Source organism: Lipotes vexillifer, unplaced genomic scaffold (genome assembly GCF_000442215.2).
Source record: "Lipotes vexillifer unplaced genomic scaffold, Lipotes_vexillifer_v1.1 scaffold301, whole genome shotgun sequence".
Classification (NCBI taxonomy): domain Eukaryota; kingdom Metazoa; phylum Chordata; class Mammalia; order Artiodactyla; family Lipotidae; genus Lipotes; species Lipotes vexillifer.
This window is the reverse complement of record NW_006792529.1, coordinates 1,581,749-1,597,647: the sequence shown is the minus strand read 5'-3', so window position 1 is coordinate 1,597,647 and position 15,899 is coordinate 1,581,749.

The window sequence follows — 15,899 nt, the reverse complement described above, 5'->3', positions numbered from 1 at the left end:
CAAAAAAAAAAAAAAAAAAAAAAAAAAAATACCATAAACTGGGTGGCTTATAAACAACAGAAATTTATATCTCACAGTTCTAGATGCTGGGAAGTCCAAGATCAAGATGCTGGCAAATTCAATGTCTGGTGAAGGTTTTTCCATGTGTATTCACATGGCAGAAGGGGGTGAGAGATTCCTCTGGGGAATATTATTCCTCTTTAATAAGGGCACTAATCCCATTCACGAGGTTTCTGTCCTCATGACCTAATCATTTCCCAAAGATCCCACCTCTAAATACCATCACATTGGGGATTAGCTTTCTACATACCAATTCTGGAGGAACACAAAGTTTCAGTCTACAGAAGGAATCTTTTATAGTAACAGTAATCACATCCTGACTTGCCTAGGATGCAATCACTTCCCATTCAAACTAGCTTTACAAACTCAGTGTGCAGTTAAAGAACGGTCATAAATTCACATCAAAATACTTATGAAAAGCAAAATCATTTACCTATTGGACTCTAATAATGAACCATTATTTCAATAGAGATTCTGTTACTTTTAAATATGAGGCTAACCTGTGTAAATTAAGATAACAATTTCAGGACTTCCCTGGTGGAGCAGTGGTTGAGAATCCACCTGCCAATGCAGGGGACATGGGTTCGTGCCCTGATCCGGGAAGATCCCTCATGCCGCAGAGCAGCTGGGCCCGTGAGCCATGGCCGCTGAGCCTGTGTGTCCGCAATGGGAGAGGCCACAACAGTGAGAGGCCCGCGTACCGCAAAAAAAATTTAAAAATAAAAAAAAAACTAAAAATTTCAGGACAATAACTCAAAACCGAAATTGCCTATTCCAATATCTAATTCAAATAGCTAGAATTTTTTTCTTTTGGTTTCTCAATACCTTTTTCATTCCAATGGCTCTTTATTCATTAGTTCATACTTTGTTGAATTATTTTGGTGCATTTAGCCCTCACTTTCTCCTCCATTATATTCATTCTCTTTTCAGCCTCCCCTTTTCAAGCTCTTACCCACACTCTGATCTGGTCTGAAAACATACCCTATTTTTCAATCACCAAAATTTTACTATCTATGTAGGAGGAAAAGAAGACCACTCAATGTTGAATTCAATTTGGAATGATATAACTTAAATACTTCAAACAATATTGTAGTTCTAGCCTACCTGGTTATCTAATAATATTGCAAATTTGAGTGCTCCTTTTTATCTTAGGGAATTCAACATACAGAATATCCAAAATAAACAGACTGCACCAACTCACAGACTATTTTCAAACCAAACAGGTCTTTTTCTATAGTTCATGCAAGAAAAGATATTATTCAGCATGAATTTCATTTAAAAAGTGTTGATAGGAAACGGATGATACTAGACTATAGAAAAATCAGAGATTACGATGTGATTCTTGCTATAAAGATTACAACAGAGCAGGGCACCAAGTACATTATAAATAACTGTTCACCCAAAGAAAAGTGAAATTAGTGCCAGTGAAAATTACCAACAAAGTGCTTTAATCCGGCTTTAGGTGGTTATTTTCCCTTGGTGAAGATGTGTGTTAATAATTTCAAAGTTGAATTCAATTTTTTTAAAGTCCTCCAAAATTTTCCTTAATGAAGAAATGACTGGCTGCAAAGAGTTGTTTGAATTGAATATATAATCTAAAGCAGTGGTTCTCAACCCATTTAAGTCACAGCAGCCTTTGAAACCTTGGTGAAAGCTTTGGCTTCCCTACAGGGGAAAAAAAGCCTATGTATAAACACATAGTTTTGCATATACAGTGTGTAATAGCTAATTTATGTGCTATTTTGAAAGACTTTCTTGATAAATAAGGAAGAAGTCATTTTCTACATGGTGTTCTTTTTCTCTGAGCAGAGTCAGTAACAAACTGACATTAAAAAATATTCTTTGTTTAAAATTCTGGAGTAAAAGGGAATTCCCTGGTGGTCCAGTGGTTAGGATTCCAGGCTTTCACTGCCGAGAGCCCGGGTTTGATCTCTTGTTAGGGAACTAAGATCCTGAAAGCCATGTGAAGCAGCCAAAAAAAAAAACTTTGGAGTCTATACACTAAAATATTTCTAGTGGGTGGTAGGATTTGAGATGATTTTAAATTTTTTTCTAGTGTCATCTCTGTTGTCAAGGTCTTTCCAGGGTTGTTTTTTTTTTAATTTTGAGTTTTATTTTGACAGTTAACAATTCAACTAAAATATTTTCATAAGAGAAATGCTATTTTCATTTTGGATCAAGAATGCTGTGTGATTATAAATAATGTTACGAAAATATTATCCAGGAGTTAGAAACTTTTCTTTCTTTCTAAATATTTATTTATTTATTTATTTATTTGGCTGTGCCAGGTCTTAGTTGCGGCATGCAGGATCTTTTTAGTTGTGGCATTTGGGTTATTTAGTTGCGGCATGTGAACTCTTAGTTGAAGCATGCGGGATCTAGTTACCTGACCAGGGATCAAACCTGGGCCCACTGCATTGGGAGCATGTAATCTTAACCACTAGACCACCAGGGAAGTCCTTTCTTTCTTCCTTTCTTTCTTTTCTTTCTTTCTTTCCTTTCTTTCTTTCTTTCCTTTCTTTCTTTCTTTCTTTCTTTTTCTTTCTTTCTTTCTTTTCTTTCTTTCTTTCTTTCTTCCTTCCTTCCTTCCTTCCTTCCTTCCTTCCTTTTTCTTTCTTTCTTCTCTCTTCCTTTTTCTTCCTTCCTTTCTTTCTTTTCTTTCTTTTTTCCTTCCTTCCTTTTCTTCTTTTCTTCTTTCTTTCTTTCAGCTTTTTATTATACAGACTTCTAAAATATATTTTAAAATAGTATAATGACTCATATACCCATCACGCTGCCTCTACAATTATCAGCTTTTTGCCAGCTTGTTCGATCCTTATTTCTAACTGCTTCCACCTCTTCTACTATTTTTTTAAATTGTGACTTTAAAAACTACATAACATTAAATTCACCATCCTAATCACTTTGAAGTGTACAGTTCAATGGTGTTCATTGTATTGACATTCTTGTGGAACAGATTTCTAGAACTTTTTCAACCTGCAAAATTGAAATTCTCTGTCCATTAAGCACTAATTCCCTCTCCCCTCCTGCCCTCAGCTCTTAGCAACCACCTTTCTACTTTCTGTTTCTAGGATTTTGACTACTTTAGATACTTCAAAGGAGTAGGATCATACAGTATTTGTTCTTTTGTCACTGGCTCACTTCATTCAGCATAATGTCCTCAGGGTTCATCTATGTGGTATTATGTGACAGGATTTTCTTTTTTAAAGCTGCATAGTATTCCACTGTATGTATATACCATATTTTATCTAGTCATCTGTCAATGAACATTTGGATTGCTTCCATCTCTTTCTTCTATTATATTTGAATATATTCTACATATGATATTGGGAATATTTCTTATTTCATATCAATCCAATCCAACTTAGACCATTTCATATTAAGTAAGTCAAGCCCCTAATACAATACTATATACATTTGGGTTATCATTATGTTACATGATATATCATTGGGCAGAGGGCATAATCAAAGAAGAGAAAGAAATTTTCAGTGGGTAAAATATTCAATTTTTTAAATCTAGAAATTGTTGCATTGTTATTGAAGTTCACAAATTCATCTTTCCAGAGTTTAGAGGAAACAAATTTCCCATTCAAGCACTAAAACTGGATCATTTATAGAGAAAGTTTGCCTTAATATGACAATTTCAGATTTTCACCAGCATCAGTGTTTCCTCTAAGATTACAAACAACTCAGATGGTAAACACATTTTAGGGAAAATTTCTTAAATCAGAAAACTACATGTTATCAGCTACATCTTACTACAAAATCAGCTTGAACATTTTAAGATCAGTGAGATAACTGGCAAAATTTGAATAAGATCTGTAGATTATAGAATGATAACAATGTTAATTTCCCAGTTTTAATAATTGTACTATGATGTGTGTAAGATATTAACATTTAGAGAAATTGGTTGAAGGTTACACTTGTATTATTTTTGCCACAGTTGTGCAAATCTGAAATTATTTCAGAATAAAAAAGTTTTTGAGTGCTAGTTTCTCTATAGATAATTGGTATCTTCTGAATAAAACTTAGATTTGTCCTTTTAAAATCCCAAACTTGGTGGATTAGAGGTTGAGAAATGCACATCCTGGAGGAAGGCAAAAATAAAAGGGTGATAATCTTGGTTATCCTACATCTGAGCAAGAGTAGGGCATGCTGGAAGATTCCTGCCCAGAAACCCAGCTACCTTTCTGTGGGTAAAGGACAGCTATGTGTCAACAACCAAGCAGAAATACCCAGCAAGTTCCTAATCTTTGACTTTTTTGTAAGAATATAATTTTTATTAGCAAAAAGACAAACTAAATATGAAACTTGGAGCTATGTAGAATACAGGAGAAAGGGAGCCTAATAACATTTTAATTTATTATTTTTAGCATAAAAGAAAATATACCAGTTAAATGAACAAATTCGGCCTTCCTAATAATTGGACATCAATACATTTTTAGGAATTTCTTCTCCACGCATTTTTCCTGTGTGCCTGCATGAACTTATCACAAGCTCCCCCTCTGTTCAATAAATGTGAGCTAACACTTGACCCTTTATTGTGCAATTAATATCATCTCTGAGCCTGATATTAAAAACTATGAGTAGCTATTAATTTCACAGTTGTCATTTTGCAGTAAGCAAGCACAAGTCTTATCTTAAAGATAAAGCTCTAGAGAGTGGAGCCAGGTATGAAAGAAAACTCTGAGCTAAATTCATATACCACAAGGTAAATAGCTGGCTTGAGAAAAATTCAAACAAGCAACCATTTTACTTAAATGGTGCCAAAGTTCCAGTTTCAGTAAACCAGATGGTTTTTTATCATATAGACACTGTTGGAGTTCCTTTTCTAACTTTATAGTTAAGTTAATATGTTGTAGACAAGACCAACTTCATGGACACTTGTATATTTGCACAGAGTCTTATGCCCAGAAGAACCCCATGAATGATTTAATGCTCTGCTGTTGCCATCTTGAAATTCTTAATACTTTAGGAACAAGGGATCCTGCATTTTCATTTTGCTCAGGGCCCTGCAGATTATGGATCTGGTCCTGGCTGAAGGCATCTCCAGTACCAATCAGCCCTCATCCAGGGTAAGACTTCATTGACATCATGCCTAAACCCCAGCCTCAGCCTCTGTCCCTTCAAGCTGGAAAGTGAGACTCCACCTCAAGGTGGTTTACCATTTATGTAGAGGTACTCAGTGATGGTTAATTTCCATCCTTTTCCCTCTCTCCTCCTTATTTCCCATTTTTCTGTTCCCCTTTCCTTCTTTCCCACTTTATTCTCCCTTTCTCCTTCCATTTCCTCCCCTCCTAATTCATCTACCACATTGCCAAGTCCTTCTCCCTCATTCTGCTCCCTCTCTCTCATTTCTAATGTTTTCTAATTTCTAACCATTTGTAATGTTTTAAATTCCCATTCCTCTCTCCCCCTTCCCTTTCTATCTAACCCTCACCCACCTCCATTCCCCATTCAGGTGGGACATTTGAGAGCTGGTGCCGCAGGACCCAGTGTGGCCAGAGACAACGAGGCTTGGTGTTTCAGCTAAGGCCAGCTCTGAACTCCAAGAGTGACGGTGCTCCGAGGGTCTTCTGATCCTGCAGAGATGGAGTCAACTACAGTCCCTTGACTTTTCCAACACACATTTCAAATTTTTTATTACCTGCTTTTTTTTTTTTTTTTTTTTTTTTTTTTTCTTGCGTTATGCGGGCCTCTCACTGTTGTGGCCTCTCCCATTTGCGGAGCACAGGCTCCGGACGCGCAGGCTCAGCGGCCATGGCTCACGGGCCCAGCCGCTCCGCGGCATGTGGGATCTTCCCGAAACGGGGCACGAACCCGCGTCTCCTGCATCGGCAGGCAGACTCTCAAGCACTGCGCCACCAGGGAAGCCCTATTACCTGCTTTTTAATCATTCTAGATTGAATTCAAGGAAAATTCACCTGTCAGTTAAAGGATGTCTTAGAGAGCAGCTTATCTTTTTGAAATGGCCTGAAAATAGATTTGAGGGAAGAAAGCTCAGAGATCTCTAGGGCTCCTGGAATCCAGGAAATCTGGGTGGAGAGTCTGACCCTGTGGGCATTCTCATCAGCATGGAAACTGTTAACGTGTTTTATTTGCACTTATGTAACTTATCACCCGATGGTGGCTGCATCATATGAGTCTGTACACTCTTCATAGAACACTCTGCCCTCTTTTTTCAGGACCTTGCTGAACAGGAGAAAGTTGAGCATTATAAACTCTGGCTGGCAATGCTTAAACAAAAACAAACCAACATAACACATCTGGAGGTGGTGTCAACACAAATGGCAGCAGTTGCTCTTGATTTGCCAGGGCCCCTGCCAAGTGGAGGCCTGATGATTTTGTTATGAAGAACTTGTTTCAGTCTCAGTTAAAGAAAATTCATTATTTGAACTGAAACATGATCCATGTTCACACAGAAGGGTATCTTAGTTCAGTCAAGGTGAGAGATGGGCTAATCTAGAATAGGTTCCAGAAAAGACATCACAATTCCTACTTTTAGTGGTGGGGGAGGGGGATGGGAAATTCAAAGTGCCACTTCATTACTGTTTGCTTTCTTGATTTTTAAGGGACTGTGGTTTTCTAGAAGCAGAGAAATTGTGGAAGAGAGGAAAAAAAATATTTTCATGGGTCAGTGACCAAAAAATGCTTTGCCAAGTAAAGGAGTATGAGAAGCCTGATAATGCTTGTTGTGGTAAAACAAGATACTGTAGCAAATAACCTCCACACTTCCAGTGGTTAGCTAATACAATGAAAGTGTTTTTCTTATTCATATAAAGGACCCAGGCAGGTGTGCCTGGTCAGAGGGCAGCTGTCATGGTTATTCCAGGGTACATGGCCCTTCCTTCTTGTAGTTCTGTTTTCTAGGATCTCAGAGTTCTCTGAAGTGGATGGTGTAAGAGAGAATGGAGAAGAATGGAGAAGCCTCAGTCACTTCTAAGAAACCTGCAGCCCCACCTCATCCACAGATCAATGGAGAAACGAAATGTGCTATATCCATACAATGGAATATTATTCAGCCTTTAAAAAGGAAGGAGATTCTGACATATGCTACAACATGGGTGAACTTTGAAGACGTTATGTTAAGAGAAATAAGCCAGACACAGGAGGACAAATACTGTATACTTCAAGTTATATGAGGTATCTAGAATAGCCATACACATATAGACAGAGAGTAGAACAGTGGTTCCCAGGAGCTGGGGGGAAGGAGGACTGGGGATTTTACCTTTAAAAGGTACAGAGTTTTAGTTTGGGATGATAGAGAGTGGTGATGATTGTACAACAACGTGAATGTACTAAACACCACTGAACTGTACACTTAAAAATGGTAAATTCGGGGGCTTCCCTGGTGGCGCAGTGGTTGGGAGTCCGCCTGCCGATGCAGGGGGCACGGGTTCATGCCCCGGTCCCGGAGGATCCCACCTGCCGCGGAGCGGATGGGCCCGTGAGCCATGGCCGCTGGGCCTGCGAGTCCGCATCAGTGAGAGGCCCGCGTACCGCAAAAAAAAAAAAAAGGTAAATTTTATGTTAAGCATATTTTACCATAATAAAAAACGGCCTCAGTGTAGAACTAGTCAGGAACATCCAGGAAAAAACAATCTTTGGCTGAGCAGCTGCTTTCTAGTGATACCTGCATACTGTGAGAGGGAACATGGAGTTTGGATGGACATTTAACTTTTTCTGCCAAACTGGAAAGGAAGAGGTACAAAGCACTGAAATATTCTTTTTAAAAATGATCCATTCCTAGGGACTTCCTTGGCAGTCCAGTGGTTAAGACACTGTGCTTCCTTGCAGGGGGCACAGGTTCGATCCCTGGTCAGGGAACTAATATACTCTATGCCACGTGGCACGGTCAAAAAAAAATAATGCTTCTTGTCAGAAGAAGCATTTGAAAAATGCAGCTGAGGCATCCTTCAGACTTCAGCTTCCATGATCAGCCCATCTAAATTAGCCTCTTTATCCTGTCATTCTTCACTTTATTGTATTTCTTTCATAGCACCTCCCACTGATATTTGTTTACTATTTATTTGCTTATTTGCTTAGTGGTTCTCTCCCTTCTGAGGGAATGTAAGCTCCAAGAACTTTATCAGTCTTATTTACCACTGTATCGTAACTACCTGATAAAAGTGCCTGCTATTTATTAGGTGTTAAATATTTCTTGAATCACTCAATGTGCAAAATAGTTGTGTAAAGAAGTGTATTCATTAAGGTAACAATAATCACTTTTACAGATAAATCCCCAAATCCCAGCTGTTCATAGAGTAAGATTTTATTTATCATTCACATTGTTACCAAGAAAGGATTCGCTGCCCAACACACATAGAAGCCAATACTGTAATAGGGAAGAAACTTGCATTCTACTACAAGTCAATCACTAAAGGGATGTTGCCTATAAGCTTAAATTATACATAATGGCCTATCTCTAGGAACCCTGCCTCCCAGGTAATGAGCATTAAGCTAAAATACCTTTGTTTAGCTCATAGGAAATAACCTGACCAGACCCACCTGTGAATGACTGCAGACAGGAGGAAATTAACACATCCCATCCAGAGGCTGATGGGAAGCTGGAAATGTTTGACTTTACTCCTCCTTTCAGTATAAAAGAAGCCTGAGTACCAACTCAGGCAAGATGGTTTGGGGCGACATGAGTCCACCGTCTTCTCAGTCTTCTGTCTTTCCAGATAAAGTTGTCATTCCTTGCCCCAACAGCTTGTCTTCTCGACTTATTAGCCTGTTGTGTGGTGAGCAATACGAGCTTGGACTCAGTAACACTACTATGGCACTGGCTTTTGAGAAAAGAGCTTGATTGTGAGATTGACGACAAGGAAACAGGAGGCAGGCCTCAAATCTGTCTCCCATATCTGGGGTTCGGGATGAAATTTAAAGGGTTGGGGAACAGCTTGGTATGTGGAAATGCTGGTGGGGAAGGTTTCCATCAGAGGTTTGGAAATTGGCCATTTATGGTAAAATACGGCAAAGGGCTTCAGCTCTGGATCTTTCCTGAACAACAGACCCTTGGCTTCTTAAAGAGTTCCGGTGTTCAGGTTTCGGTCACATCCTGGTCCTTTGGTTCTGAGTGTTATTTGAGGTCAGAATTTTCTGTGCGCATGCTTCAGCTGCATGACTTATGGCTTTGTTCCCTTGTCTCTGAAAAACAACTCAGAATCTTGTCGCTGACAGAGTAGAACCAGTTCAAGCTGGTTCTGTGGTTACAACATGAAATCCTTTCAGGAGACCAATTTACTCTCATGTGGCTCTGACCTCCTAGAGGGCTTTGTGCTCGACATTCCGTCACCAGAAGGTGAAAAAGAGAATAGAGGTTTTTGTAGGCTAAGCTTACAAATGACATATATTGCTTCCTCTTGCCTTATTTTGGCTGGAACTCAGTCACATGGCTACTTCCATGCAAAATTTGTTTTGAAGCTGCAAGTTTTTGATGGATGGATGAATCGTCATTATTAGAAGCACTAAAATTATTGTTCTTTTCCCAATGTTCCCAATGACAGCAAGATGTTCAAACATGAAAACCTAAAGGTAAATTATTTATGTAAAATGCATTCAGTTATAACAGAATTGTAGTAAATTTAAAGGAAAATAAAATTACTTTTTAATAAATACTTATGGAAACTACAAATTTAAAGCATTTTATTTCCAGTAAACCTCTGGTCATATTTTTGTTGGGGGTGTCCTTAATGGCTGTGTGCTTCTCTTCCCAGCTCTGCATTCAGGGATATCACATTGGTAGCTTGAAATCTGCCATGGTGGGAGAATTTACACAGGGGAAGGGAAAAAGCCAAATATCAGGGTTTTTAACCTTCCCACCCCAGGAGAGCTAGTTGTTAAACATTTACCAGCCCTGAACCTAGCGTTTACTCCTAAGTTTACTATATGGAAATTGATATTAAGAGGTATTTTACAAACCTATTGGGAATTGTGGGCAAGTTGATCCATAAGTCCAAAAAAAACTAAACAAGTGGGAAAAAATGAAGCAATTATTATCTCTAGGAAAAGCAAAATATATAAATATACTATAATTATAATGCATTATCTGGCTCAGCTAGGGGCAAAATTTTATATAATCATTATCATGAAAGCACCAAATATGGGTTTAATCAAAACTGGAGTGTAATTATATTGGAGGGAAGAAAAACAGGAAGGAGGTCTGTATAAGGGAGCTAAAATCTTTACCTGTTGTATTGGAAGTGGTGACAGGCATGAGAATGTCCCCTCTCAGATCTCTAGATGTGGGGAGCATATCTACCATAGGCCCAGTTACTGCACTTTGAAATCCATCACCATGTTTATGTGGAGGTCATACCCATGGTGTGCTCCCAGCCAATGACTGAGAGATAGGGGATTCCTCTGATGGGTCACTGTGACTCAAGGACTCCCCAGTGGCCTTGCTGACCTTTCCTTATAGCTGCTCTGCGGTCTAAGGTAACTCCACCCTATCTTCTGCCCTTCCCTATCTCTTGACTTAGTAAGACCTGTAGGCAGTCTGACAGCATTTCCTAGCCTTCTCCAAGGTCCCTTTCCATTTTTTCTCACGGGCATTTACCCTAAGGAAGTTCTCACTTCTGTGTCTGCCTCTTAGAGGGACTGGGCTAACACTGAAGTCAATAATATCTAAAATTGATGAATCTAATGATTATATCTTTTTTCCCCTTGAAATACACATGTAAATATCAGAAGAAATAGCTAAAAGCAGTAAAAGTGGTGAAGGGGCACACATTTTTAAGTCTTTAGCACTACTTGACTTTTTAATATGTGTATGTATTAACTGTTTTTAACTACATGGTTTAAAAAGTAAAAGACCACTGCTCTAAATATTGGTTGCTTTAGATTGTTGAGGGGAAACAAAATTTTATCTAAACTTTATCATCTGTTCTTCTAGCAATGACTCCTTTCATTTTCATTTTGGATACCAGCAGCGACAGGCTGATTCAATAAACTCCTTGCAAACAGCTCCTCCCAGAGGGAGCAAAATTATCTGCCATCTAAGCGCCACTCTGCGATGAAAGTACTATTGGCAATGCCCTTGAGTTGTTCTTTCTACATTTAATATATAGAAAAGGATAATTTTGAGAGATGTTATTTTTTTTCCTTGTCTCCTCCCCACTTCAGGTAGATAAGCCCTCACTATGACTTTTCCTTGGGGATTTTTGCAAAGTCCATAAAAAGTTATATAAATCCTCATGAAATTCACTAGAACTTTTAAACAAAATCTAGAACACCTTTTCACACATAAAAAATGTTTGATAAGGGCTTCCCTGGTGGCGCAGTGGTTGAGAGTCCGCCTGCCGATGCAGGGGACGCGGGTTCGTGCCCCGGTCCGGGAAGATCCCACATGCCGCGGAGCGGTTGGGCCCGTGAGCCATGGCTGCTGAGCCTGCGCATCCGAAGCCTGTGCTCCGCAACGGGAGAGACCACAACAGTGAGAGGCCCGCGTACCGCCAAAAAAAAAAAAAAGCAAAGAGACAAAGTTTTAAAACAAAAAGAGAGAAGAATAGAAAACAGGAGAACCAGAGTTCCAGAGAATACAAGAGGGGAGGAATTAACAAAGAACTATAACCAAAAAATTCCCCTATTTATTTAGTCATGAATTCATTTGTTCTCTTTTCAGTTAGTGCCTTCTATATGCCAGACCCTGTGCTGGGTGATGAGAATTCCTCAGTAAACAGGAAAGCAGTAAAATTCCTTATCTCACAGACCTTACTCAGAAATGAAGGTTGTGACTTCTCAAGTAGAAAGAGCCCACTGAATAACATGTGGAATAAATGAAAAAGATTGACAGTGAGACACACCATCATAAATATTCAGAACACTGAGGATGATGAAAAACTCCTAAAATATCCCAGAAAGAGAAAATCGTTTATACATAAAAGATTGCAAATGAAAAAATAGGCTTATCAACATTCACACTGGAAGCTAGAAGACAATGAAACAGTGTCTTCACAATCCCAGGGGAAATTTTCTACCTAGAATTACATTCGCAACCTATTAATCAATATGAGGGTAGAATATAGTCATTTTCAGACATTCCAAATTTTCAGAAGCTTTACCCATCATCTGTCCCTTCTTGGGAAGCTACTAGAAGAGGTTCTTCACACAATGGAAAGTAAACTAAAAAAGGTGTAGGACCTAGGAAATAGGAACTCCAACACAGAGAGGCAAAGAAAATTCTAGGACAGGATCTGTGTGTCAAACCTAGAGGACAACCAATCCCAATCAGAACAGAAGAAAGCTTCAGGGGACAGCTGTTTGCAGAAAGAGGAAGGGGTGGGGGATAGGTAAGGGGGGAGAAAAGCAGATTACTTACCTGATATATATGTATAACTTAGAGGAGATTGACCCTGCTTTCAAGAGTTTTGAGTGAATAAGGGGTGTGTGGATAAAAAAAGAGTATCATTTTTTTAAAAAAAAAAGAATAAGCTTTTTAAAAAGACAATTACTGGGACTTCCCTGGGGGTCCAGTGTTTAAGAATCCTTACTTCCACTGCAAGGGGTGTGGGTTCAATCCCTGGTCAGGGACTAAGATCCCGAATGCCACGCAGGCAATTAAAAAAAAGGGGGTGGGTGGGAATTGTAAAGGAAAGGAAAAGTAATCATAGTACGTCATATGGCTCCCTTGTGAATAATGCTTACACAGTCATAATAATGTAAACTCTCAATATGTGTTTAATTAAAAAGGATCATATAACTATACTGGGAGGTTAGATGGAGGAAGATTGTGCAAGTTTAGAGAGAAGCTGTTGGAAGTGTAAAATGGTTAATTTGTAGAAAGCAATTGGGAATAAGTAAAATGACAGATAAAAAACAAGAAATAGTAGTATAAACATGTTATTTAGAAATGGGGAAATAAATTCCATGAATAGCTAGTTGAAACAAATGTTTCTTCTGGTGAGAATAATGATGGTGGGGATGAGTGTGGCACTGGACACTGCGTTTCAGCACAAGTCTTGTTAAAATCTGAGTACATGTATTTCTCTGATAAAAATTTAAATTATGAAAAGGCAGATGGTTAAAAATTGATGCTACTTAGAGCAGTTGTCAAAAAGTATGTAATAAAATATTTAAAAATTGCTCAATAAATCTATTTTCTTTAACAGCAAAAAAAGTGGACTTCTCTAGCTAGTTCAGACACTCATCTTCTGAATCTGAAGGAAGAGCATAGGAATAAGTCATCCATGAAAGTAAGTCCATGACTGCAGAGCAAAAAGAAATCAGGAAGCGTGCTCACTTCGGCAGCACATATACTGATTCACTTTGCTGTACAGTTAGAAACTACACAACACTGTAAAGCAACTATACTCCAATTAAAAAAAAAACTATAAAAAAATGAAATAAAATTTGAATCACACAGAGAAGATTAGACACACAAATTTTATGAAGTGTTCCACATTTTTGGAGAGTTTGCGATTAGCAGAGGCAAATTAGTATATATGGAATGGATGAACAAGGTCCTACTGTATAGCACAGGGAACTATATTCAATACCCTATGACAAACCATAATGGAAAAGAGTATGAAAAAGAATGTATATTGTATATAATATATATTGTATATATAGATGTATAACTGAGTCACTTTGCTGTACACCAGAAATTAACACATTGTAAATTAACTATACTTCAAAAAAAAAAAAGAGAAAGAAATGAGGAAGGGCCTAAAGCAGTTTAGACAGTGGGTCTACAGTAAATCATTAAATAGACATAAAGTTCTGATCTGTCTTCTGTTCACCATTTATAACTGTCATGGAAGTCTTGTTTGTAAGGGAACTCTGAGTCATTTGGCAGCCAGATTAGTACTCATATTCTCTTTCCTTCCTAAAAGGGAAGTGGTATAAAATTTGTGGTGTCCAAAAAGAGTAGAAACAATGTTAAATAATTATAAAGTATTAAAAACAGAAAGAGATGGGGAGCAGGGACAGAAAGAGATGGATTGAGCAAGCAGGTGCATTAAACAGAATTTTATGACTTGACAGTTTTTGTTACATTATTATATTGATATAAACCTTGGCAAAAAACTCTTTGAAGCTCCATCTGGAATGAATTTACTACTGGGCCAGAAAAATAACTCAGTAAATTCTCGAAGTATTTGAAATGAAAGAGTACTATTCTTTAAATTCCTTCATTTAAATTTTGACAAAATAAGTAAAACACAGAGATTCTCCAAGAAAGAAAAATAATGGAATATACAAAAGGACCAAACCTCCTTTCCTCCCCTCAATGATTAATGATATAAATAAAGAAGAAAAAAAGGTATTTCTTTATAATCAGTTCTCAGCCATGTATCTCATTAACAGTTTGTCCTCCCTTTCACTTATTGAAATCATGCTTAATAATGTGTATCAAATGGAAGTTTTCTTTCAGAGCATATGTAGTGTCCTCTACTGGAACAGGACAGCCCCAAGGCTTCAGATGGCCTTTATACCAAGTTAGGGGGAAAGAGCAACAATGATGAAGGAGCCCTTCTCCTCCTTCCTCTTCTCTTTCTTCTTTTTCCTGCTCCTTCCCCTTTCCTCCTCTTTCTTTTTGAACAATCTGCTTAAACAAGAGATAAGGAGATCAGCAGAAAGAGAGTAGCTCAGCTTTGCTTAGCACCGCAATAAAGAAAAACCAATTAATTACACTAGCTGAGAGTCTTCATCAGCTTAGAGTCTTAAGGAAAGGAGATGCAAAAAGAAAGCATTACCAAATCAACAATACGTGGGTCAACGGTGAAGTATTTCTGTATCTCAGGAGCCTGTTAAAATTATTCTAGCTTGTATTATTAAAGGCTATTTGGCAAAATCAACTAAAAAAGCAATAGACTAAAAGTAAAGATGAAATATTACCTCCTCCCAAAATATGACACTGTAAATAGTTCCTGCCATAGCAGAACCTTTCAAAATATATTTTTCTAGTGTAATGAAGTGGAAAAATTGAATTCCACAGAATTCCCTTCAGGGAGAATACTGTATCTGCACAGAAGAAATGCCTTGTCTAACCTGTGTAGGTTGGAAGCCAAGAAATTGAGAGGGTCTGAATGTGGGTAGAAAGCCCTACATAAGACAAGTGGATAGATTTTGTGGTAGTTTCAGAAGAGGAAGAGAGAGAGAAAGGAAGAAAAGAAGGGAAGGAAGATGGGGAAGATGGCGGAAGAGTAAGACGCGGAGATCACCTTCCTCCCCACAGATACATCAGAAACACTTACTGAACGCTGGCAGAAGACCTCAGACCTCCCAAAAGGCAAGAAACTCCCCATGTACCTGGGTACAGTAAAAGAAAAGAGAATAAACAGAAACAAAATAATAGGGATGGGACCTGCCCCAGTGGGATGGAGCTGTGAAGGAGGAAAGGTTTCCACACGCTAGAAGCCCCTTCGCGGGCGGAGACTGAGGGTGGTGGAGGGGGGAAGCTTCAGAGCCACGGAGGAGAGCGCAGCCACCAGGGTGCGGAGGGCAAAGCGGAAAGATTCCTGCCCAGAGGATCAGTGCCGACCAGCACTCACCAGCCCAATAGACTTGTCTGCTCACCCACCACGACTGGCATGGGCTACTAGCTGAGGCTTGGGCTTCAGAGCTTACACCCCAGGGAGAGCACTGGGGTTGGCAGTGTGAACACAGCCTGCAGGGGGTTAGTGCGCCACGGCTAGCCGGGAGGGAGTCCGGGGAAAAGTCTGGACCTGCCGAAGAGGCAAGAGAATTTTTATTGCCTCTTTGTTTCCTGGCGCGCGAGGAGAGGGGATTAAGAGCGCTGCTTAAAGGAGCTCCAGAGACTGGCGCGAGCCACGGCTATCAGCACGGACCCCAGAGATGGGCATGAGACACTAAGGCTGCTGCCGCCGCCACCAAGA